The following is a 24,065-nucleotide window of genomic DNA, read 5'->3' as shown; positions in this document are numbered from 1 at the left end:
GAATGCTCTGGCCCTTTTGTCAGTGTCACTGGATGGCAACGGGATGGCCTCTGGCCAGCGCGTGAAATGTTCTACAACTGTTAGAATGTATCTCATGTTTTGAGATTCTGGCAATGGTCCAAGCAGGTCCATATGCACATATTCCAACTGCCTGCATACTGTCAGTAAATGTTGAAGAGGTGCCTTAGTGTGGCACTGAATTTTGGCAGTCAGGCAGGAGATAGTTGTGCAAACCCATTGCACGACGCCTTTTCTCAGTCCATGCTATACATATTTATTTGACATGAGCTTGACAGATATTCTGATGGATGGATGAGATAAGCTGTGTCTCTGGTCAATAAGGTGTTTCCTCCAAGATGCAGGAAACATTGGTCAAATGTAGCCCAAAAACATGTCACAAAGTAAGGTTGGCCACCCAGTTGTGCTGCCCCCTGCTGTATGTCCAGGTTAGTAATGGCCGTACTGTATGCCTGAACATCGGGGTCCATTGCCTGGACACTGGTTAATTCAGGAATATCAATGTCACCCTGAATATGATATACAGTCGGTCTGGACAGAATATTCGTGATGCCATTGTTTTTACCAGATGTTATCCAAGTAGATGTAAGGGAACTCTAAATCTCTGCCCAAAGTGTCTATAACCCGCTGGCAGGTTTGAACACCATTCTGCAACTCAAGAGGCATCCAAAGACATTCAAAAAGCCCAGAAGGGATAATAATCACCATTTTAGGAATATCTTCCTCATGGATGGGATCTGATGGTATCTCATGACAAGGTCAACCTTGATGAAAGCACAGAAATTGTGCAGATGGGAGGCAAAATCTTGCATATGAGGGACGTTAAGACAGTGGGTCTTATCCTGAGATATGGTCTGCTGGCCTTCATAAATCATAGCATAGACTAGAGTATAGCTGGAAAGTGATGCTGCAACTGTTTAAGGCATTGGTAAGGACAGGTTTGGAGAATTGTTTTCAGTTCTGGTCTCAAATATAGGAATGAAATAGATAACGTGGAGAGGGTGCAGAAAAGATTTACTAAAATGTTACGTGGCTTACAACATCTCGAGTACAGAGAAAGATTAAGGAGACAGCGACTTTATTCATTGGAACGTAGGTGGATGAAGGGGGTTATGATAGAGGTATTCAAAATTATGAAAGGAATAGATAGACTGGACGTGAATAGACTCTTTCCCCTGAGGGCAGGGTAGGTTGGAACAAGAGGGCATGACTTCAAGGTAAGGGGCAAATTTTAGGAGGAATGTGAGAGGATGCTTCTTCACTCAGAGAGTGGTGGCAGAATGGAATGATCTTCCAGAAGAGATAATTGCGGCAGGGTCCTTTCTGTCATTTTAGAGAAGTTTGGATGTGTACATGGATATGAGGGGGTTGGAGGGATATGGCCAGAGTATTGGTGGGGAAAACTAGTGGAGTTGTTCATGTGAACTGGCACAGACTCGAAGGGCCGATATGGCCTGTTTCCGTGCTGTAAACTGTCATATGGTTATATGTGCTGGGCTCCACGGGACAAGGTGGGACATCATTAAGAGTTTGCTGCCAGCGGGTTTGATTTAAGCCCCGTGAGTATCCCGCGCTTTCCGGCAGGAGACTCCAAAAATCGAAAAGATGAATTAACTATTTCCATGAGCCCTCCCCTTTTATGTCTATTTTTCTAAACCCACTCCATGATCTTGAAATATTCACTTAACCCAACCCATATTTCTTCTCCCATTCAAAGCACTCAGTAATACACCAAGGCAGTAAAATAAAGACTCAATGCTGGGTATACTCAGCAGATCATCTACTGGAAAAAATAATCGGAGTTAAAACCTTCAGGTCGATAATCTTTGACTGGGATTCAGAAAGATGATCAAATAAATCTGATTCTCTTTGCTGAGAAAAAGAAGAGGGGAAATAACAAATTGAACATGTGGGATTAAAAGCCGGAGCAGCAGAAATGGCAGTGGTGCTGGATGAGTGGAGTCCACTCATTGATCAACACATCTGTCTGGATGGAGGGGTAAAGGATAAACAAGACAAACATGATGCCGTCACTGTGAGGTTCAATACGACAGCTGCAGAGAATCTGAAATGAAGGAATGGTGAAAATACTTGTTTTTGGATCAATGTGACAAAATTTGACCTGACAAAAGAAAACAAAATTGTTTTGCTCTGCCAGAACTCTCTAGATCAAGGGGCACAATAAAATAATCCAGAAGCCAACATTATGAAATTGAACAGCAAAGTTATAGAAATCGGCAGCAAGAGATAAAACACAGTTACATAATTCCATGAAAGTGGTGTCACAGGACGACAGGGTTCTAAAGACAGCTTTTGTCATCTTGGCCTTCATTAATTAACATATTGAAAATAAGAGTTGGGAAGTTATGATGAGGTTGGATAAGATGATGGTGAGGCCAAATATGGAGTATTGTGTGCAGTTCTGGTCACCTAGCTACAGGAAGGGTATTAGTAAGATTGAAAGAGTGCAGAGAAGATTTACTAAGACGCTGCCAGATCTTCAGGAGTTGAGCTGCAGAGAAAGGTTGAACAGGTTGGGACTTTATTCCTTGGAGTGTCGAAGAATGAGTAAAAGATTGCTTAAAGTGGCATATGAATGGGAAAAAAGGCTGAGAAAGACTGCAGTGGACCCAATTGTGAAGGAAATATTTTGCCTGAGAAAAATTGTCATTGGCCCATTTCCTCTGGAGTTATGAAACCACGCACAGAACAGGTCAATGACGTACAATTAAAACAGTGGTTTTCAAACTTTTTCTTTCCAATCACATACCACATTAAGTAATCCCTTACTAACAGAGCACTTCTGTAAAAGGGATTAAGTGGAATATGATCCGGGGGGTGGGGTGGGGGGTGGAGGAGGAGTTTGAAAATCACTGCTCTTGATGAAAAGGTTTCTCCATCTCCGTTTTAAGCAGACATCCTTTTATTCTGAGGTTGTGCCCACTGGTCCTAAACTCTCCCACTACTGGCAAAATCCTCTCTATCCAGCCCTTTCACTATTCATCAGATTGCAATAAAGTCCTGCCTCATCCTTCTAAACTCAGGCGAGTCCAGACCCAGAACCATCAAATGCTCCTCCAACATTATTCCTCTCATCCCCAGGATCATTTTTGTAAATTACCTCTGGGCCATCACATCCTCTCTTCGAAATGGGGCCTAAAATTGCTCACAACACTTATTAGATCAGGACAACAAGAAGGTGGTCACGGGAGGGAAGACAGCTGCAGGGCTGCCTAGAGTCCATGGATTTGATGGTGTTCAAGGAGTCAGCTGAGGGGAGGGGGGATTGTCGTGGAAGAATGGCATCGGAAAATGACGTGAGAAGACACCTCTCCCTGACTAAACTGTTCAATACTCGAACTGTAGTGACTTTTTTGATTTTTATCAATGTTTTGAACAGTAATTTACTACAGTAGGATTCTGGAAATGAAGAAAGGAAAAAAGCAGTGTTGGGCACTGCCAGTTGCCCCAATAATCACAGAGACAAAGAATTAGGGGAATGATAGGCTTTATTACACACAAGACTGCAGGCCCGGGTCCAAGTGAGGGAAGTGAAGGGATGGAAGAGGTGGCTCGACCTTTATGGCCGGGTCACAGTGGAGGAGTTCAGGGAGGATTCTAGGAGAGGATGTCATCAGGAGGGTGGGCCATCCCATGCCTGTACTGGTAAGTACATACAATACCATTTCATTACCAGCAACTTAGAAAAAACCTAGGTTTTCAACCTGTGAAAAGTGCAGAAGAAGCAAGGCCGACCTTCCAGAAGGAACCTCGGGAGCAGTTAGAGATAGATCCGAATCCTCAACGTGGGACTTGGGAGAAGCTGGAAGAAACATCCACATCCTCTGCGCATCCAGTGACGCAAGATGTCGTCAATTTGTTTGGCCTGGGGGCGGGCCAGGAGGAGTGCGAGGTCTGCCGGAAGATATTGAAGGTTCAGATCCTGTAAAATTATTTTTGGAAATGGATTCCAGAGATGCTGGGAGTCGAGTCTTTTGAGATCGGGCTCATAGGGCGTGAAGGAGAAAACCTTTTCTGGGTCACATGTCAAGAGCGCTTCTTTTAAGATGTTTGTGATATCAGGATAGAGAAATTATATTGTGGCTTGCGGATCAGAAAGTCGCCTTGATCAAAGCCCTACAATGTATCAAGGCAATAGGGTTTTATTTTAAGCTGATTTAAGTCAGGAGATTATTAAGTGATGGAAAGAGTTTAATCTGGTCAAAGCAGCGCTGTGGAAGAAAGGGTATAAGTTTACCTTTTGGTATCCGATTATATTTAAGGTGATTTATGGGCAAGATCAGTCTCAATGTTTTGAGAGTCCTTATGGTGCATTATCTTTTGCAAATTCCTTCCCAGATTTGAAGGAATTGATGGGGAAAATGCCCGAGGATAAGATTGGGAAGGGAATGGGAATCGGTGAATGATGTTGAAGATGAAGCTCAAGCTCAATGTGGCTGTTATCACTGGGATGACTGATGGGTTTTAATGTTCGGTTGGGGGGTGGTGGTTGACTCTACTACTTCTAAAGTCATCTGCCACTTGCGGTATTGACTGCACCTGGTCCACAGAGGGGGGTCTGACTCTTGGGCTCTTAGGTTTTTACATTTTTTACAGGGGTTTCTTATTGTTTGAAAGGGGGGTTTGGGTTTGAAAAAAAATTATATCTAATTGTAATTGCTGTGTGAAGTGTCAAACTCAGGAGGAAATTAAGTTATGGCTCATTTAAATTTTGTGATCTTTAATGTTATACGACTTAATAATCCGATTGAAAGGAAGGAAATATTAAAGAAAATGAAGGTTGATCTTGCTTTTTTGCAACAAACTCATTTGTCTGAGAAAGAACATATGAAATTGAAAAGAGATTGGGTTGGACATGTTTTTCATCTCCATTTAATTCGAAAGCTCGAGGTGTTGATACTTTGGTTCATAAGAAGATACCGTTTCAGTTGGAATCATTCTCTGCCACATTGGGTCGAGAGCTGTTGGTGAATTGTAAAATTTTTGCTGAAGCATGGACTTTGATGAATGTTTATCCACCCAATGAAAATAATGAAGAAGCTATTTGTGAAATTTTTTGAATCTGGGTCAAGCTAATGAAAATATTTTGGTTGGTGGGGATTTTAATTGTATGTTGGATAAATTTCCAAAAACTGCACAAAGAACGAAAATGGCAAAATGGATGTTAGACTCAATGAAAGATTTGAATTTGGTAGAAATCTGGAGGAAATTAAATCTGACAGAATAACTTTTCTCTTTATTCACCCAGACATGATTCTTTTTTGAGAATTGACTTTTGCTTAATGTTAGCACAATTACAGGGTCGATTTATACATGCAGAGTATAAGAGTGGGATTTGTCTGATCATTCCTCATTGTTAAGTAGAAGTACACAATCCTTTATCCCGACATCTAAAATCCGGAAAGCTCCAAACACCAGCAAGTGGGGAGAGAGACGGCAGCGCGAGGCAGGCGGGAGAGGGGTGGTGGGGAAATGGCAGCATGACTGGAAGGGAGTGGGGGTGGATACAGCAGCACAATTTGGGTGGGCTTAAATCTGGGTTTCTGAAATCTAGAAAAATCTGAAATTCAGAACATAGTGACCCCCCCCCCCCAAGGGTTCTGGATAAAGGATTGTGTACCTGCACATGTTCTGGTTTGCATAATGTAGACACCCCTTATCGGTGAATGTTTAATGGGATGTTATTGAAGCAACCAAAGTTTCTAAGTTATATCAAAGACCATATTCAGTCTTATTTGCAAATTAATACATATTCAGTACAAAGTAAATTTGTTTTGTGGGATGTTTTAAAAGCTTATTTAAGAGGTCTGATAATCAATTATAGTGCAAGAATTAAGACACAGCATTTGGCAGAGAGCCAAAATTTGGAGAAGGAAATAACAATTTGAGAGAAGGAATTCCAACGAAATTCGATTGTGGATAAAAAGACTTTTTTGATTCAGTTGAAAGTGTTACAATATAATGCAAACATATAAATATGAAAAATTAATACAATGATCCAAATAGCATTACTATGAGTAAGGAGAAAGAGTGTATAAGTTTTTCGCTCGGCAATTAAAGACTGAACAGGCATCAAGGACAATAAATGCGATAAGAAATAATTCAGGAATCACTTTTAAACCTCAGGAAATGAATAATGAATTTCACTCATTTTACCAGAATTGATATTCTTTTGAAGTAAGTCAGGATGAGGAACGTGTTGAGTCTTTTTTAGGTAGCTTGGAGTTATTGGTTTTGGACGATAAAGATAGGACAGAATTGGAAGTTCCTTTCAATTATTTAGAAATTGAAGAAGCGATATTGAATATCACCTGGAGAAGATGGGTTTACAGGAGGGTTTTATAAAGAATTTTATGAAGTCTTGTCTCCTGTTTTGATGGATGTTCTTAAACAATCTACAGAAGAGCAAAAGCATTTCCAGAATCCTTTTCTAGAGCTAGAATTAGTTATTGCAAAAAAGAAAGAGCCCCAATGAAAGTTGCCTCATATCGAACAATATCTTTATTAAATGTAGATTATAAGATAGTAGCTAAGGTATTGGGCAATAGACTTGCGAAGTATTTAACACGTTTAATCGAGCCTTTGATCGAGTTGAAAGGTACTTTTTATTTAAAATACTTGAAAGATTTAAGTTTGGAACTTTTTTACCTGGTTGGTTTAAAGCCTTGTATAAAAAGCCTTTGGTGAGTATGGTGACAAATGGACAAATTTCAGATACGTTTAATTTAACACACTCCACAAGGCAAGGTTGTCCTTTGTCACCATTGGTGATAGAACCGCTAGCCCAAGCTATAAGACAAAATGATAAAATTAGTGGGATTAAAATAAATGAAGAGAATATAAGGTTCCTTTGTACCAATATATTTAACAAATCCTCAGTAATCATTATGACATCGACAAACCTATTTGGTTCAATATGGAAAAATGTCTGGTTATAAGGTTAATCGGGATAAGAGGAACATATTACTAAAAACACAGGAAGATTATCCTGCTTGTAAGCAGATTACACAGCTTAGATGGACTAAGAAAATTAAATATTTAAAGCTAATGGTTGATGTGGATTATGTGTAAGTTTAACTATGTTTCTCTATTGATAAAATTAAAGCTGATTTAATTAAATGGAAAGATCTTCCTTTGACATGAATGGCACATGTGAATTGTATTAAAAATGAATATTTTTCCTTGAATTCAATATCTTTTTCAATCAATTCCATGTTCGTGTCCAAACATATTTTTTAAAGAGTTATGCAGCAATCAGAATATTTTTATAGAAAGGTTCATTGTCTAGAGTATTGTTGCAAAACTTAACATGGTAATATGCATTAGGGACAACAATGGCCTCATCTTCAGAATTATTTATTAAATTAATAGTTAATTATCAGTTAAAATTTATTAATAGGATGTTCAATGTTAATCAACCTCCACACTGGGCTAAAGTGTTATTATCATAGATTTCACATTTTATTATACATTAGTGTATATTTAGATGGACTCCTCGTCTTTTGCTTTATTATAATTTGCCAGTATTATGACATGTATGTGATACTTGGTATAAAAGAAATCTGTCAATAGGAACTGGAGATAAGGTTTCATTACAAATTCCATCATATCAGGATAAATACATCTCCTTCTCGATGAATAATCTCAGTGTTTAAAGATTTGCCAGATGAAAGGTGTTCAAGTGTTAGCAGATTGTTTTGAAGATGGGATATTTTTTTCTTATGTTAGGCTTCAGGAAAAAATTGAGGTACCGTTAAATTCTTTGCTTGCATATTTTCAAGTACATGCTCCAGTAGTGAAGAGTTTTGGGCGGGAATCGAACATGCCAAAGTTAACTAAATTTAAAAATTTAATTGTAAATGGGGCAGAAATTGATTTATTTCAGAAATGTATTCTTTGTTGCAAGAGAAAATGGCTAAACTGGATTGAGATAAATCAAAGCTTAAATGGGAGAAAGATTTATCCTTAGAATTATCCCAAGAAGGATGGACTACTCTGTGTGAAGATAGTGTGACTACATTTGGTGAACTACAATTTTCTCCATCAGTTGAATTAAACACCAGAAAAGTTAAAAGATATGGATTTCATCATTCAGATTTATGTATTCATTGTGGGACTCAAATTGGTACTTTTTTTTTCAATTCTGTCTGGTTGTGTGATAAAGTAAGTCTTTTTGGATAAAAATTAAAGAGTTTAAGGCAGATTTATTAGAGACTACTTTAATGTTAGATCCACTGCTTTTTTTTAAATGGGGTACATTACAACTTTAACAATGGGTTTAAGAATGGATAAATCTCAAATTTAGTTTATTCGGTTCGCATTAGCATTGGTTGGGGAATCTATTGTTATTACGTGGAAAAATGATGTGGATTTAAATATGAATCGTTGGCAAAATGAAAACTTGTATTTGTTTGGAAAAGATAACATAATTTACGTGATAATTATTTTTTTAATGTGAAGATGTGGTCTAAAATTTACAGTCTTTTGCCTCTCTTCCTTCTTAAAGAGTGGAGTAACATTTACAATTTTCCAGTCCAGCCTGGGCAGACAAGGATAGATAGATTTTAAACATGAACATGGTGAGGAATTAGCAAAGCTATTCATTCAAATATACTGCTTACAACTAGGTAATTCCAAATCATCCAAGTTATGGGGTTCCATATGAGAGACGAGGCCAATAGCTGCAGAGATCAAGACAAAGCAGAATCATGCACACCATTACTACCAAGATTTACATTAGTGACATATCAGAGTCAATGCGATACTTTAAGATTAGTTACAACACAGTAACAGACCGTTTAGGCCCACAAGCCTGTGCTTCCCAGTTGACCTTCAACACCCCCATACTTTTTGAACAGTGGGAAAAATTTGGAGGCCCCTCCCCCACCCTGGGGAAAACCTAAGCACACACAGGGAGAACATAGAAACTCCTCATAGAGAGAGCAGGATTTGAACCCCACCCCTATCACTGGCAGCGCAACAGAGTTCCGATTGTGCCATCCACTGTCGAACCATGTTGGACAGGAAGAAACTCAAATCAAGAAAGTCAATAAATGGCGAGCATCAATATTTCGTGAATTGGTATGGATTAGTTCAGATTTTGAGAAAAGATGGATGGACAGTACTTTGCAACAACATAATGACAGACAGTACAAAAGAAGGCACAGCAAGCTTTCATGGGAGCCAGGAAGGGAAAGTAGCCACTTTATTAAAATGGAGGCAAGAGAATGGTCTTAGGAGCAAGAACCCATGGGAGAGAAGTTCTGGTTCACGAGCAAGTCACTAAAACCCAATGATGCCTTCCAAAGTGCATTCCGATTTGGGAATACGAGGCATTCATCTCGACTTATTTCTCCAGTTTGGGCATTTTAGATCATTAATATTCCCCGGTATTCTTAAAAATCTGATGATGAGGTGTTACATGTGTTGCTATTAGGTGTAACAATGCAGCTCGCAGTATTTGCACAGCAGATACAATAAGGGATCCACCCTTCCCCCTCTCCTTCATAGTGTCTATTTAAGACAAACATTTTTTCTCTCAATTTGCCCATAATCTGCAAAGAAATGATGATGAGATCACGAGATGAAGCAGTAGAACTTCATTCATCTTTTGATTTGATCGTCTAAACAAGTTTAAAAAAAATTACAGAGCAGTGAGGGTCTGGGATGCATTGCTGGGGTGGAGGTGGGGGCTGGTGCAATAAGGACATTCAAAACACTCTAAGATACATGGATGGAAAAATAATAGAGGGTAATGAGTGTGAGGTAGGGAAGGGTTAGATTTGTAATGGCACTGATATACCATCGTTTACAAACAATTAAAGAATACCCTCACTCGTTTCTTCCAGAAGACAATGGAGTCGACCTTCTTTATCCTCCTCAGACACAACATTGCATTCTTCAACTCCCCAAAGACCACCCAGCCAAACCCCTTTGACCTTCGCATTGGCTCATTGCCACATTGTAATCCTGACCCTCTCTCTCTACTCCTCCTGCATCGGAGATCCATCACCCATACACTGATGTTTAACACTCTCGGACACATGGGCTATTCCTCCAGCGCGATGCTTCAAATACATTATCAGCGGCAAATGGCACTGTTCCCAAAGCAGGCAGATGCATCACCGTGACAGCCCCCTCCCCACCCTCACCTCCAGCCTCCGAGCCATGCAAGGAGGCGACTGAATGGAACTGTCCCCAGTGTAACGGTCTGGAGGGTTGACAGTTCACCTGATGCAGGGATACGACTCGTCCTTTTGCTCTGGCCCTGATGCAGAATGTGGACATTCGAAATACACTGGCTTCAACCTGTTGATGGAAACAGTGTTACCTTTTCCATTCCTGTCAATAACAAAACACTATGGATGGTGTCATAAGACCTGGAAAGAACCATCGTAAATGGGCTTAAGTGGTTTACGAACAACATCATGTCAAAGAAACACACGAGTACAGTGTTGACAATCATTTGGCACATCCACTGCAGAAGATGCTGCCACATATGAGAACATCAGAGTAATCTCATTTTCTCAAAGACGGTCAAGATAACTGACCTGTTCATGGAGCACTGTGTTTGGACTCAGATTCACAAACTCACCTGGCAAGGTCAGCATACAGTCATAGACTAGCTCTACCACTAAACATCCATGATCTGCCCTCAGAGCTGTAGTCACGCAAAGGAGAACCATGGGCAAACGTTCGCTCCATGTAGATGATTTTCTCCCTGCTGTCAATGGTGCTTTCGATCGTCAATGGAAATGCTCAAAGAAGCTGTTGGCCCTGAAATGCTTAGCCATAATTCAGGTAGTGACCAGAGGATCAGTGAGAGCTCAGACCAATGCTGACTCGAACTGAGACCCTCGATCTGTTGTAATAGTGCCCAGAACACCAAAAGATGGAATCCAATGATCCACAAAAGCCCAAGCAATTGTCTCTGCAGAGATGCCGATGATAGGAATTTCGTCCTTCCACCTGGTAGTCCTGTCCTCACCCGTGAGCAGAGAAGTACATTGCCAAGATGGCGGAAGTGGACCTTCCAAGCCACAAGGTGCATGTGCTGGAAATGGGAATCCAAAACAACAAAATCCCCCAGCTTGAATTTCATGTGCCTGGAGACTTTAGGGCATTGACTCAGCAAGCAAGTCCTTGCCCATAATCCAACATTCTGTTTAACACGAACCCAGGTAAGATGTTCCTTAACCAGTTTGATTGATGCTCTTCTACCAGGAAGAGATAGATTGTGAAGAGAAAATCTCCTGCCTCATAGCCACCCACACAAACAGCCTCGTCCTTTCTGTTGGGGAAAAAAAATCACAAACCAACTTTTCACCTGATTCATCCAGCATCACATCTTGAAAATGGAGACCAGAGTTGATCTGGTTTCACCGGATGAAATCGGCATCAGTGTGCCGTGCATGAGCCATGGCACTGAAATTGATGGATGTAGTTTTATGTAATGTCGAGCCTGAATAGGGCACCAGCCACAGCATTCACTTTTCCTCAGATGTGCTGTGTGTCCGATGAAAATTGTAGGATGAAGTCCAAGTGCCGAATCTCTCTGGGCAAATAGAGATGTGTGCTTCTGCTTGCAGTATGCAGACGAGGCTGGTGGTCTGTACAAATGGTCAAAGAATGACCTTCCAATAAAAAGCTGAAATATCAAATTGGAAAATGGGATTCATGAGAGAATTACAAAGAAATTTATTTCAAAATTGTATCTACTATTTCAAGAGTAATCTCCAAATCCAAACTTGAATAAATCAAAAGAAGGATGGGAATTGGATTTGGGAACTGAAATTGACCCTTTTTGCTGGTCTGACGTTTGTTGGGACAATAATTATTGTTTTTGATAGATTAGTTAATAATAACTTTATTCATCAATTATATTTAAAGCTACAACAATTAATTTATTCCTAATTTTTCAAATTCATATTTTAGATGTGGCACATAAACTGGTACATTTATACATTGTATCTGGAGATCTCTCAAGGTGACATCATTTTGGAAAAATGTGGGCAAGTTTTTGGAACAAATTATCATAATGTTTACCATTAACACCTGAGCTTTTACTTTTGGGAAATGTTTATGATTTGGAAGCCTAATTCAATTTCTCAAAGAACAATTAATTATTTTAATAAGTCGCATTGGCAGTTACCAGGAGATGTATAACAATTCCATGGAAATCTGAATCCCATCTTAAAATTGATTGTGGGGAAATGTAAAATTGTATTCCCTTAGCAAAGGTGACTTATAATATTCGAACTGGGTATGATACATACTTCAAAATATGGAAACCATATTTAGATATGGGTTTGGATATCTAATGTATTCACTTCTCCACCCCACCACCACTTTTCTTTAATCTTAATGGTTGAACCTTATCATGTTGGTTTAATTCTACTATTTTATAAATATCCTGCCTTTCCTTTTGGGAGGGAATAGTTATCACAGTAGCTTTGCACCTAGATCTGTATTTTTTATCTTTTATACTTTTTTCTCTTCTCACTTTTCTGTACAGTTCAACCATTTATTTTTTATTCTATTTTCATAATTGTAAGTTTCATTTGGATACGATTCTATAATTATATTGAACTGTATACAAAACTATACATATATTTTTTTTAAAAACTGAAATATTTCACTGCGAGATAGATAGCTAAGAGTTCTTGCCCAAATGTACTATATTTTCCTGAGCTGGTGACCACTTGGCTGGAACAAAAAATGCCAAAGTTTCCAATTGTCCACAGACTCGTTGTTCAAACACTGGTCCCACAGCACTGACAGATGCATCTGTAGTAAGAGAGCAAGGCCTTGGGCATTTGATGTACAAGCTTAGTGGCCTTTGTAAGAACAGTGTTCACATCATGGAAAGCATACACGGCATTGTCTTTCAAAGTTAAGGTCTTTTTGAAACAGGCATCAGATCCTTTGAGTCATTCAGAAAGAGGTAATAGAGATGCTGTGGCATTCACCAGGGAACAGCAATAAAAATTCCTCCAACTTAAAAAAACATCACAACTGGCCAACTTTAACAGCGGGAGGAAATTCTCAAAATTTACGCATTTCCCATTCATCAGGCAAAATACCATGTTGCATAACTCTACGTCCCAAAAATACAAGATCAGCAGCTCCCGAAACACTTTCCTGGGATTGATCACGATGCCACATTCCTCAAGCCTCGGAACCAATGAGATAAGGTGGCTCTTGTGCTTCTCTTCATCCACACTAACAACCAGAATCTCCTCGATCAACACAAGCACCAAAAAAAATCCAAGGCCAGTGAGTTCGTGGTCCATGAACCACTGGAATGTCTGAGCTGCATTCCATAGACCGAATGGTATTCTCAGAAACTCAAACATGCCGAACGGGAGCATCACTGCTGTCTTCGTGACATCCGGAGAGTCAAATGGAATCTAATAGTAAGCATGTACTAGATCTATTTTAGCAAATACATATTTGCCGTGGAGGTTGGCTGAGAAGTCTTGTCAATTTGGAATATTGCATCAGTCAGGCACAGTGGAATTGTTCAGGGGACGATCATCTCTGCAAGGCCGCCAATCCCTAGTATTTTTCAGAACCATATGCAACCGTGAATCCCAGCAGCTGTCAGATCTGAGGACGACACCCAACTCTTGTCAATCCAATCTTGCGATTTTAAGATAATCTGGGGGCATTACGACCTGCGTCTCAGACCCTGCCTTTATATGGTGGCTTATTGCATGTCTGTACACCATTACGATGGGGTCACGAGGCGAGGAAAACACTTGAGCAAGGCTTGGAAAGGGCAGGAATCAGGTTGAAGGCTTGTCAGGCAGCAGATGGCATTGGAAGGACAACAAATGCAGCTCAGTTGCATTCAAGAGCTGCAGTCCACACAACAACGTTTTTTCAAATACATAACGGAAAAATGTGACAAGAAATCCACTCCCAAAATGGAATTTTCCACATTTACAACTGAAAAACTACCCAAAAAGATTGCAAGACAGAAATGAAGCACGAGTAACCTGTGGCCATGTTTGAAAAAGAGAATCATTTGTAGCTGAAAGAACACATGACATATTAGAAAGACTATGTTCCTCAGGGATTGGAGGGACCAGCACTGATCCAAAGTGACAGATAATTTTGGAGTTTTACATAGAGATGGCAAACAAATAACCTACTCCAACAATTGCCTCAAATTGTTTCCATTTTTCTCAGTTGCCTTCGATAATCTCTCTCAAATGAGAACAAGATCCCAAGACAAAAGAACAGAACCAGGCCACCAGGCCCATCGAATCTGCTCCGTAAATACACACTGAGCTACTCTGCACTCCTTCCAATTTCCAGCCTTTTCCGCATATCCCTTCATGCCCTCACTAACGAGATACTTGTCTATTTCTTGTTTAAATACTCCCAGTGATCTGGCATCCACTGCTGTATGAGGCATTAAGTTCCACAGCTCCATGACACTCTGGCGAAAGAAGTTCTTCCCAATCTCTGTTTTGGATGGATAACCTCTAATTTTCTTGTCCTCGACTCACCCACCAAGGGAAACATCTTACCCGCATCCACCCTATCTAAACCTTTCAAAATACAAAATATCTCCATGAGCTTTCTTTTTTAATTTCCGATACCCCAATGAATACAATCCAAGAGCTGTCAAACACTCCTCTTACATTATATTTTGTATTCTGGAAATCATCCTCATCATTCTCTTCTGCACCCTCTCCAACAACATCACATCTTTTCTCAGATAGGGGGCCCAACACTGCACCCAGTACTCAAAAGGAGGTCTCACCAGTGCCCCATAGAGCCTCATTAACATCACTTTTCCCTTGTACACTATTCATCTTGAAATGAATGCCAACATAGCATTCGCTTTCTTCATGACCAATTTCACCTGGTCATTAACTTTTAGTTTTCCTTGCACAAGGACACCCTTCTGCAACTTTACGGTTTCTACATTTCCTACTCTGTCCCCTATCTTGGTGACCTCCGCAAATTTGGCCACAAAACCATTTAAACCACAATTCAAATCATTAATTTATTTTTCCTTGGAATATATCTATCCTGCATTCCATTTATTACTGCCACATGCCAATCCAGAATCGATCATGACTGAACCTGAACATGTTTATTGTGATAAACATCTTCTAATAAATGTTCTGGGTTTAATGTTTTAAAATGTTGTTGTGGTTCCTCTTCATCACCTCTTTGGAAGCTGAATTCACAAAATTTTCCAAATATTTTTTCAGCAATAATTCTGTGGTACAGAGGATTACTCATCTTTCCTTGAGGTTAAAAGTTGCATTTTGATTTTCTTGTCTCAACTGAACATTGTACAAGGTGAAGGCTGATTAAAATGGATTCAGTAATGATGGCCTTTAACTTTGCATTATTGCTGTGGCTACACAGCTTGAATGATAAACTGGTGTTTCTACAGGGAATTAACTCATGGAAATGTTCTAAATACATTCATTGGAGATAGACCTTTGTGAAAAGTTTATTGCCCTTCGGCAACAATCCTTGAAAAGAGATGAATCATCACCCAACAGAGCAGCCCAGGAATAGGCCATTTGGTGAACAATGTCTGTGGTGACCATGATGCTCATTTAAATTAATCCCATCTATCAGCACATGGTCCATACACATCACCCATTATTCCCTCTTGTTCATGTGCCCAACCAAATGCCTCTTAAATCGTGGTGATTTCACCACTATCCTGGCAACGTGGGCCAGACCCCCACCGCACTGTGCAAAAACCTGCCTCACTTCTCTCCTTTTCCCCTCTCATGTTCAATATAGGCATCATAGTATTTTTACATCTCCCACAGGGGAGGGGGAAGAAGAAATCTACCTTCTCCAGGACTACAATAATTGGATAAATTTCAACTAGGTCATCACTCAGCTTCCAATGTTCCAGAGAAAACTATCCAAATTTGTCCAACCTCTCCCCAGAACCAATGCTCTATCCCAAGCAACCCCCTGATAAATTCTTTTTGTCATGCAGCAACTAGAAATGCAGAAAACACTTGAAATGTGGTCTAACCACGTTTATACTTCATGCCCTGCTCAATGAAGAATACTTTCTTTAACACCCTACACTTTTGTTGCCACTTTCAAGGAGCTCGCGCTTGCACCCCAAGATCCCTCATTGCAACTCTACTACAACTCTTCTCAAAGTGCAAGACACTTGTCCAGATTAAACTCCATCTGCCATTTCTCTGTCCAATTTATGTCATCTGGTTTGGAAGGGAGAATATGAGGGCAACTGGGTGAATCAGCAGGAGAGAGAGTGAAACTTGGAGGGGGCGGTGTGTGGTCGGCAGGTTCCATGAACTTGGAAAATTCCATATTCATACCATCGAGTCATAGAATACACAAGTGCAATAAGAGGAGGCAGAAGACAAAGGTTAGTGGGGAGAATTTAAAATACCTTGTGACCATGATCCAGATGGCCATTGTGATCAAAGTGCAGGTGTTCAGCCAATCTGTCATTTACTCTCCATTGGGTTTCCTTCCACAGAGGGCTCGGACATGGTTGGAGGAGGAGAATGTGAAACTTTCCCCTGCATGAGAATCCCTGGATGGTGATAACTGTTGTAGATTGCAGGGGAAAATGCCCGAGGACAGGGAGGAATTAGGAGTCTGTAATTAGTTGAAAGATCCTACTGCAAGATTCATCACCAACGAGTAGGAAAGTAGCTTCAGTCTATTCTCCCTCGGAAAAAGATTTAGTTAATAAACAAAACAATCTTTCAGCACAGCCAGGGGAAAAAGGGCTCTTAATTTAGTCTTACAATCAACAGACTTTGAAGTTACCCACCGTAAATGACTCAAAATTCAATTCTAGACTCACTTCTGGTGGAAGTATAAGAGCCAGTGGCTTGCTAAATCAGATGAGCCTTATTCTGAGTTTCCATTTTGACTTTCACACCATCAAATGCAAGCCCCAGTTTTTGATCCCCAAGTATTTTCTATCATTACCCACTCTGCAACCACTCCTACCTGAAATTGGAACAGACAACAGCTAATTTTAACATGTATACATCATATACAAAATAATTTACCCACATTTTCACATCACTGTCGCCACTGAGTGATAACTTGTGCCCGTCAGGAAACTGCACCAGCCACAAAAGGGTGCTATTTACCTTGGTGTTACTGACTCTTTTCCAGTGTTAATTTTAGACATAATGACATATTCAACATGCACAATATTTCTTTTCTTACTGACGAGAACTAGAAAGCATTGTGTAAAAAAGAGAAAAGCTCGTCAACCAGGAGATACAAACTCCTGACTGCAATGTTGCTGTGCACATTTGCTACATTATTGAAGTCTCACAGTACTTACAACAGATATTCAAAGTCAAGCAATAACAGAAATAACAGAATATTACGGCACGGTACAAGCCCTTTGACCCACGATGTGTTGATCTTGATATTTCTAACAAAAAAATAATACCCTGTAGCGGCTACTGCGGTAGATGCTACTAAATAAAGGCAAACACATACAAAGGTAGTCAACTCAAGACTGGTTTATTGCAGACATACACAGACCTTTTATTCCCTGCCTGTCAATGAGAATATTAGTGAACACCTTCCGGTCCACAGGACCAGCAGGTTAAAGCTACGAGCCATTAGTGCCCCATGCCTTTAGGCAGGGGCTTCATCTGATCCACTCACTGTACTTTGGTACCCAGCACTGTTAGCCCGCGACGTGTCAGGTAAGTCTGTGAACTGATGGTGGTGGTTTGTAATACTGCGCTGTGCATCCGCTACAACCCTGTTTTTCTTTCACCCATATATGACTGTCTAAGAGTCTCAAAATGCTCCTTACGTGATATTGTAATGGATAAATATATTTGGAGAATTTGGTAATATTTGGTATTTTGGTAAGATTTAGAGTAGGTTACATACATACACACACATACATTTTAAAACATCTTATTTGAAAGACTGAAGAAATATTGAAGATCTCTGGAGAATGTTCTGCACATTCACAAGTAGGTGTTAAGCGAACTGATGTCATAAAATGAATGACCATTGTTTGGAAATGGAGCCAGGATGGCTACAAGTACCTTTCTGCAGGCTGCTTACAGGAAAGTCACTCCTAGGTTTTGTTTATCTAACACTAGGTTAAGCAGAAGAAAGAACTCCTGTTGTTTGGAATAAGACGAATGGAACTCTGTAGTAGCTTGCAGAAATAAGTTACCATCTGGAAAACCCTAACGGGGCAAAGTTCATCAGTGAGACATTGAGGTGACTAATGGTGGTACCTCAGTTGTGGAAATTCTGGAACAACACATCTCTCTCTAAAAACCCTACAAGAACTATCCTGAGCGGTAAACATTTACCTTTCGAGCACCAAATCCTGGTGAAATTTATACACATTCCATTCTGTGCACAGCGGAATTGCCTGCATCCAGAGAACTTGGAAGAAAGAGAAGTAAGATTGAACTGTGAACCAAATCACTTTTCTTAAATTTAAACACATTACAAATATGTGCACTTATAATTAAAAAGAGGTTAATTTGGGTTTGTTAAGTATAGAGTTAGGATAAAGTTTAATTCTATTTTCATGATTAAATTTGATTAAAAATAACTTCTCTTTTAAAAACCACTTGTCTTGGTGAATGTCTCTTGGTGCTGGGTTTTGGGATCCTTTGGGCTCTTAACAATATCTGCTTGGATAATGACATTGGGCCTGTTCAAAGAAGGAAATGGCTTCTACCAGCAGGAATTTCTATTTGATAAAAAAATATTGATCGGTGGCTGGCCACATACTTTTCCTAAAAATTAATACCCTCTCCCTCCCTAAACCACATTCAGCCCCGTGACATCTTTCTCCGTTGCATTACTGGGACCACCAAAGACCTGACCCATTTCCCATCTCTCCTTGCAATGCCAATAATGGCAGCTGCCATTAAGAAGTGACAAATCACATTTTAATTCAGCAAGCAAGATGAAAATCATCCTGACATACTGCTTAAAAAAAAGGGTCAACAAACCTTCCTAATTTTGTCACTTCATTTTTATTTTGCTTCCCATGGGGCATTAGCAAAAACTGTCCTATCCATTGGCTCACCAAATTATGAGTAAAATCATGATCCCTGTTCATGAAAACCCATAATTTTCAATGTTACACAGATAAACTAGGAAGAATTCTGTAATAAAAGTGAATGAAACATTGAAAGAATTTCCCCCTTATCAACGCTGAGATTGTAGCGCACCAGGCAACTGGGCAAGCAAAAATGGCCAAATCACTGCAACACTTGGACAGTCCAAGATGGCACAGAGTCCCCTTTACCACTGAGCAGGAGCCTGGGCCTTGCACCATGTGCGGGCTGAGATGCCCTTCACTTCCGCGTAGCGGCCAGCCAGCTGGAGAGTGATGCTGGAAGTCAGGGGTACGTTACCAGAAGTGGGTGGGCCAGTGAGCACACGTGGGAAATTTAAACCAGAAAAGCCAGTCTTTGTTTTACACTCACCTTGGTTGGATGTCTCTTTATTTGGTAGCGCTGCCGCAGCGGATGCTACAAATGGATAACTTCTTACTTGCTACAACCAAACAGGTCTGCAAGATACACCAACCTAAATAGAAAACATGACCAGAAATCCCAGAGATCATAAATTCAAAAGGATTGGTGAAATCTTTACTCTGTATTTTTAACACCAAAGTCCCTATATTTTTAAGGCATTCGATCAAGTAACTGAGAAACATTACATTTTAAACACATGGTACGTCAGGATCAGAAGGATTGGAGCATTATTGTTCAGGTGACACAATTTAAAAAATAACATCTAACTTTATGAAGAATGTGATACAACAACAGGAAAAACGGATGGAATCAGACACATTCTATGAGCATTGGGAAGCAAAAAATGGATTGGTTTTCCATCCCTTCCTCAGCGACCCAATGACCCCGACAGGTCCTCCCCGACCTGCGACCATAATGGAGTCCAAAGGATCAATCAGACCCCACAATGGTCGCAAGTCGGCGTTTTGCCCCCGTGCGAGGAGCCCTGAAGTCTTGTAGGAGTTTATAAATAGTTATTATTTTAATTAAAGTAGTTTAGTCCAAAGGTCCCACAATGGTCGAGTAGGGGGGGGAGGGTGGGACCACGATGGTCGCAAGTCGGGGTATTGCCCCCGTGCGAGGAGCCCTGAAGTCTGAGAGCCTATTTTTAAAATCAAATGATTTGACAAACGAGAACAGTCACAGGATTGACTTTGTGACTCAAGGTCCATTAGCTGGGGGCAGCCATCTTAATTTCTGTGCGCATGCGCCAGTCGTCAGTTGCCGCGAGCGCAAAGGGTTCGTTTCGTCGCCCTCAATCGGCACATGCGTATCTTCAACATATGCGCGAACTCACCACGCATGCGCAAACCAGACTTACCAATCACCTGACACCGCCCCTTCCCGCTGCAAGTAACCCCGCGGCCTCCAGCCTCGCCCTGTCGGCGGCATCAGGCCTCGCACCGACGCCTCGGCTCCACCCAAACACCCCGCCGGTACCGGCCGCTCCCGGGTGGGGCCCGGTGGGCTGCGGGTCGCCCGCTTTCCCTGGACCGCGCGGCTGTGGAAGGTTCCGGCGCCTCCGCCAACTTACTCCCATTCGCGCCCGAGGCGACACGACGGACCCGGAGCAGACGACGCTGCCGCAAATGTCCCGCCTCCTCACATCAAGAGCCAATCAGCCCGCGAACCCGCCCATCAATCCAACCCGACTTCAGGGTCTAATCAAATAGCGGCCTCACCGAATCAACCCGTTGCCTCGCGTAACTGAAGCAACCAATCAGCGAGCGAGCGAGCGAATACACAGGTGAACCCAATCAGCATCAGAAGACAAATCAAGCAGTCGAAGGATCAGAAGACCCTTCGGCCCTTCCACTTTTTACTAATCCAACAACAATCAAATCCTTGGGAAACACAGGATCACTTTGTCCTGGCTCCAGGATTCCTCTGATCTCAAGCAATACATTGTACCCCAACTGCAAGGGAGACTATTTATTCTCAATCTTTCCTTCATATTTATTACCGCTTCCAATTTAATGTCTGCTACTTTTTTCAAAGTATCTACATCTAAGTTCAATGTATATGATCCCTCTACGAGTGGGTACGGCAATAAACTCATCACAAGTCCACGGATCCCAATTTCAAATGCACCTTCAAAAGCGGAGAGAATTCCAAGGATATTACATTTTCATTGAAGACATTTCTTAAAGTCTAAGCAGCTGATCGGTTATTGGGAAATTGTGACACTTGGTGTTCGGCTCCTTTGCATTATCCTCTCTCGATCCGTGCTGCTGTGTCCTCTCATAATGTTGTAAGGTCATCTCCCTTTTTACCAACGACCAAGAGATCCACATTCAAACTTTCCTTCTATCACCTGCTTAAAACACCCCAGAAACAAATCTGACGATCTTTGTGCACTTCTCATGCTTCAGGTAAGGAAACTGTACACGTGACTCCCGATGTAAGATGAGCAAGACCATTCGATGTGAAATTTGAGCGTGCGCGCTACTGTGATGGGTGGAAAGGCGGACACACGCCCAAACATTCAAAGTCAAAGACGCCTTTATGACACTCGCAGCTCTGCTTCTATTCTCTCCCTGCTGCTGTCGACTGGAGTGATGTCACATCCATGCCGGCCTCCAATTGTTCGGTGTTCCCTTCTTTGTTGATTCCTGCCGTGTGCGTTGTCCCCTGGTATGAAAGTTGTTGGTCCCCGTGGACTCTGAACAGTTGCCACATTCGTCGGCCATCTTGTGTACAGGGTGGCATCCCAGTTAGCATGATGCCCCACCTCCCTAGAACCAGCGCTGTTCGCTGCTTTCGGTCGCCTATATCTGGGTCATGGGGACTGAATTTGCTAATGTCCAGATGTGCTGGTTTGAGGTGGTCAATGGTGAAAGTCTCTTCCTTTGCACCGATATCCAGCACACTCACCATGATGTGTGGAATGAATGATACACACCCGTGAAGTCGAAGTCGAAGACTGGTTCGTTGAACTGGCAGCTCTGCTTATATACTCTCCCGCTACTGATGACAGGTCTTTCGAGATGGCAAAGCCAGCCTCGGATTGGTGGGTGTTCTCGTCATTGCTCATTGCTTCCCACTGTGCGGGATGTCACCTGGGACGAAGATGATTGGTTGCCGCAGGATCTGTGTAGTCACCGCATTCGTCATCCATCTTGTGTACTGGCTTTCGTCCTGGTGAGCAGGCCGCCTCAACCATATATTGTGGAAGAATATGGACCCCATATTTACAAAGGTGGCTCTAACATTCCCTTTCTCCTTAAGGCCTCAGTTTTTGAAAAGGAACGTTAAAGTAATTGGTTCTCCTGTTGGGGGTCCCTTGTCCTCATTTTTCTTCTTTTTCTTTTAGAAAGGGGATGGAGGGGAGATGGGGTGGTTTAATGGGGGGGGGATTTTTTTATTCTTTCTTTTAACTATGACAAGTGTATTTATATATTATTTGTGTTATTATTAATTTTGTGAATTCTTTGTGGATTTTATTTATAAATAATATTTTTTAAAAATAATCAGAGGTCAATCCACAGGACGTAAAGTGGGCTAGAGCAACACTGGGGACACCCTCCTGCCCCACCCCCCCACCACCCCAAATATCAATGTGATCCACTATGATCATTGACAAAATCATCGAGCACCCATTCACACGGCCAACAGCATCATCCAGCTATTCCCGTCGGGAAAGAGATCCAGGACTTTCAGAGCCAGTACCACTAGGCCCAGGAACAGCCTCTTCCTCCAGGCAGGGAGAACGTGGAACGATTGATGAGCTGCTCATACAAATACTCCTCGACTCTGCTATTTATTCAACAATATCGAGTAATTTTTTCTGGACGTGCTGCTCATGTATCATTTGTCTGTTGTGTGAGGGCTTGGTTGTGTGTTTGCGTATGTTTATCCCAAGAACTCTGTTTTATCAGGTCATACTTGTGCTATCCAAGGGTAATAAATTTGATGTTGTACTCTGGAGCGGGTGCAGAATAGATTTTCTGGATTGGAGAATGTATCTCATGAAGCAAAGTTGACTGAGTAGGGCTTTTCTCTTCCCCTCCCCCCAACCCCGCAAAATAGACTTTATTTACAAATTATTTCCAAAGAGGAAGACCATTCCAAGTCTTTTCTCCTCCTCCTGTTGTATCCAGATATTCCCTTCACTGCACATTGCTGCATACGTCTCTGTTTACCTTCATTGCCACCACTTTGATACCGTGTGGTTACTGCCCCCCTCTGCTGTTGGAGTTCCCCTTGGTCTCAGCCTCTCAGTGCACGGTTATGGAAGGATTATGATCCATCCCCATAGTGCCTTCGTGTTGGCTATGCCAAGCCTCCTTGCATCCCTCAGCATCTACCCCTGCAGCCTGGAATATGCCAGTCGGCAGCGGTCCTTCCCCGACATATCCGCTTGCTGAAAGACTGACAGGACACGTTTAACATAGAACATGAGAGCACAGTACAAGCACTTCAGCCCGCGATGTTGTGCCGACCGATGTATTCATACCAAAATAAAAATAACTATCCCCTTCCTCCCTCATAACCCTCTATTTTTCTTTCATCCACGTGACTCAGAGCCTCTTAAATGCCCCTAACGTTTCAGCCTTCACCACTACCCCAGTTCTAGGGCTCGTCCCATGTCCATGACCTGGTACACATACACTGCATTCCCTCCCTTTGTCACCCTCCTGCTCCCCCCACCCCGAGCCAGTAGTGAAGGTGATTTCTGTCCCAACAGGTGTGGCGGACGTCATCCAGGGAGCAGATCCGGGAGATGAACCCAAACTGCAACGAATTCAGCTTCCCGCAGATCTCTGAAAGCACGTCCGTGGGCCAAGGTGAGTGACCCGAGGTGAACCAGAGCTCCAGGGGTGGTTTGTCCTCTGGGTCCTTCCCTAATACTGTCCCCTGTCACCCACCTGGCCCTTCCCCAAAGCCCTAATCTCCCACCAGGCCTGTCCCCAAACCCCTCCCCCTGCTGAGATCATCCCCAAAATACTGTCAGGCCTGTCAACAAAGCCC

At 41.7% G+C, this 24,065-nt stretch overlaps 1 long non-coding RNA gene across 1 annotated transcript in view; it reads left to right on the top strand.

Annotated features, from left to right (window-relative positions):
* Window positions 1-20,997: 20,997 nt before the first annotated feature.
* The window catches only part of LOC138750316 (uncharacterized), a 38,605-nt gene continuing 35,537 nt past the window's right edge, over window positions 20,998-24,065 (top strand). Inside the window, exons 1-2 of the long non-coding RNA XR_011349256.1 lie at window positions 20,998-21,466; window positions 23,782-23,881. This is a non-coding gene — a long non-coding RNA (uncharacterized lncRNA). The remainder of the gene's footprint in view (window positions 21,467-23,781; window positions 23,882-24,065) is intronic.

The sequence above is a fragment of the Narcine bancroftii genome, unplaced genomic scaffold (genome assembly GCF_036971445.1).
Source record: "Narcine bancroftii isolate sNarBan1 unplaced genomic scaffold, sNarBan1.hap1 Scaffold_116, whole genome shotgun sequence".
Classification (NCBI taxonomy): Eukaryota; Metazoa; Chordata; class Chondrichthyes; order Torpediniformes; family Narcinidae; genus Narcine; species Narcine bancroftii.
Note: the sequence above shows the minus strand (reverse complement) of the source record. Positions and strands in the feature narration are given on the sequence as shown.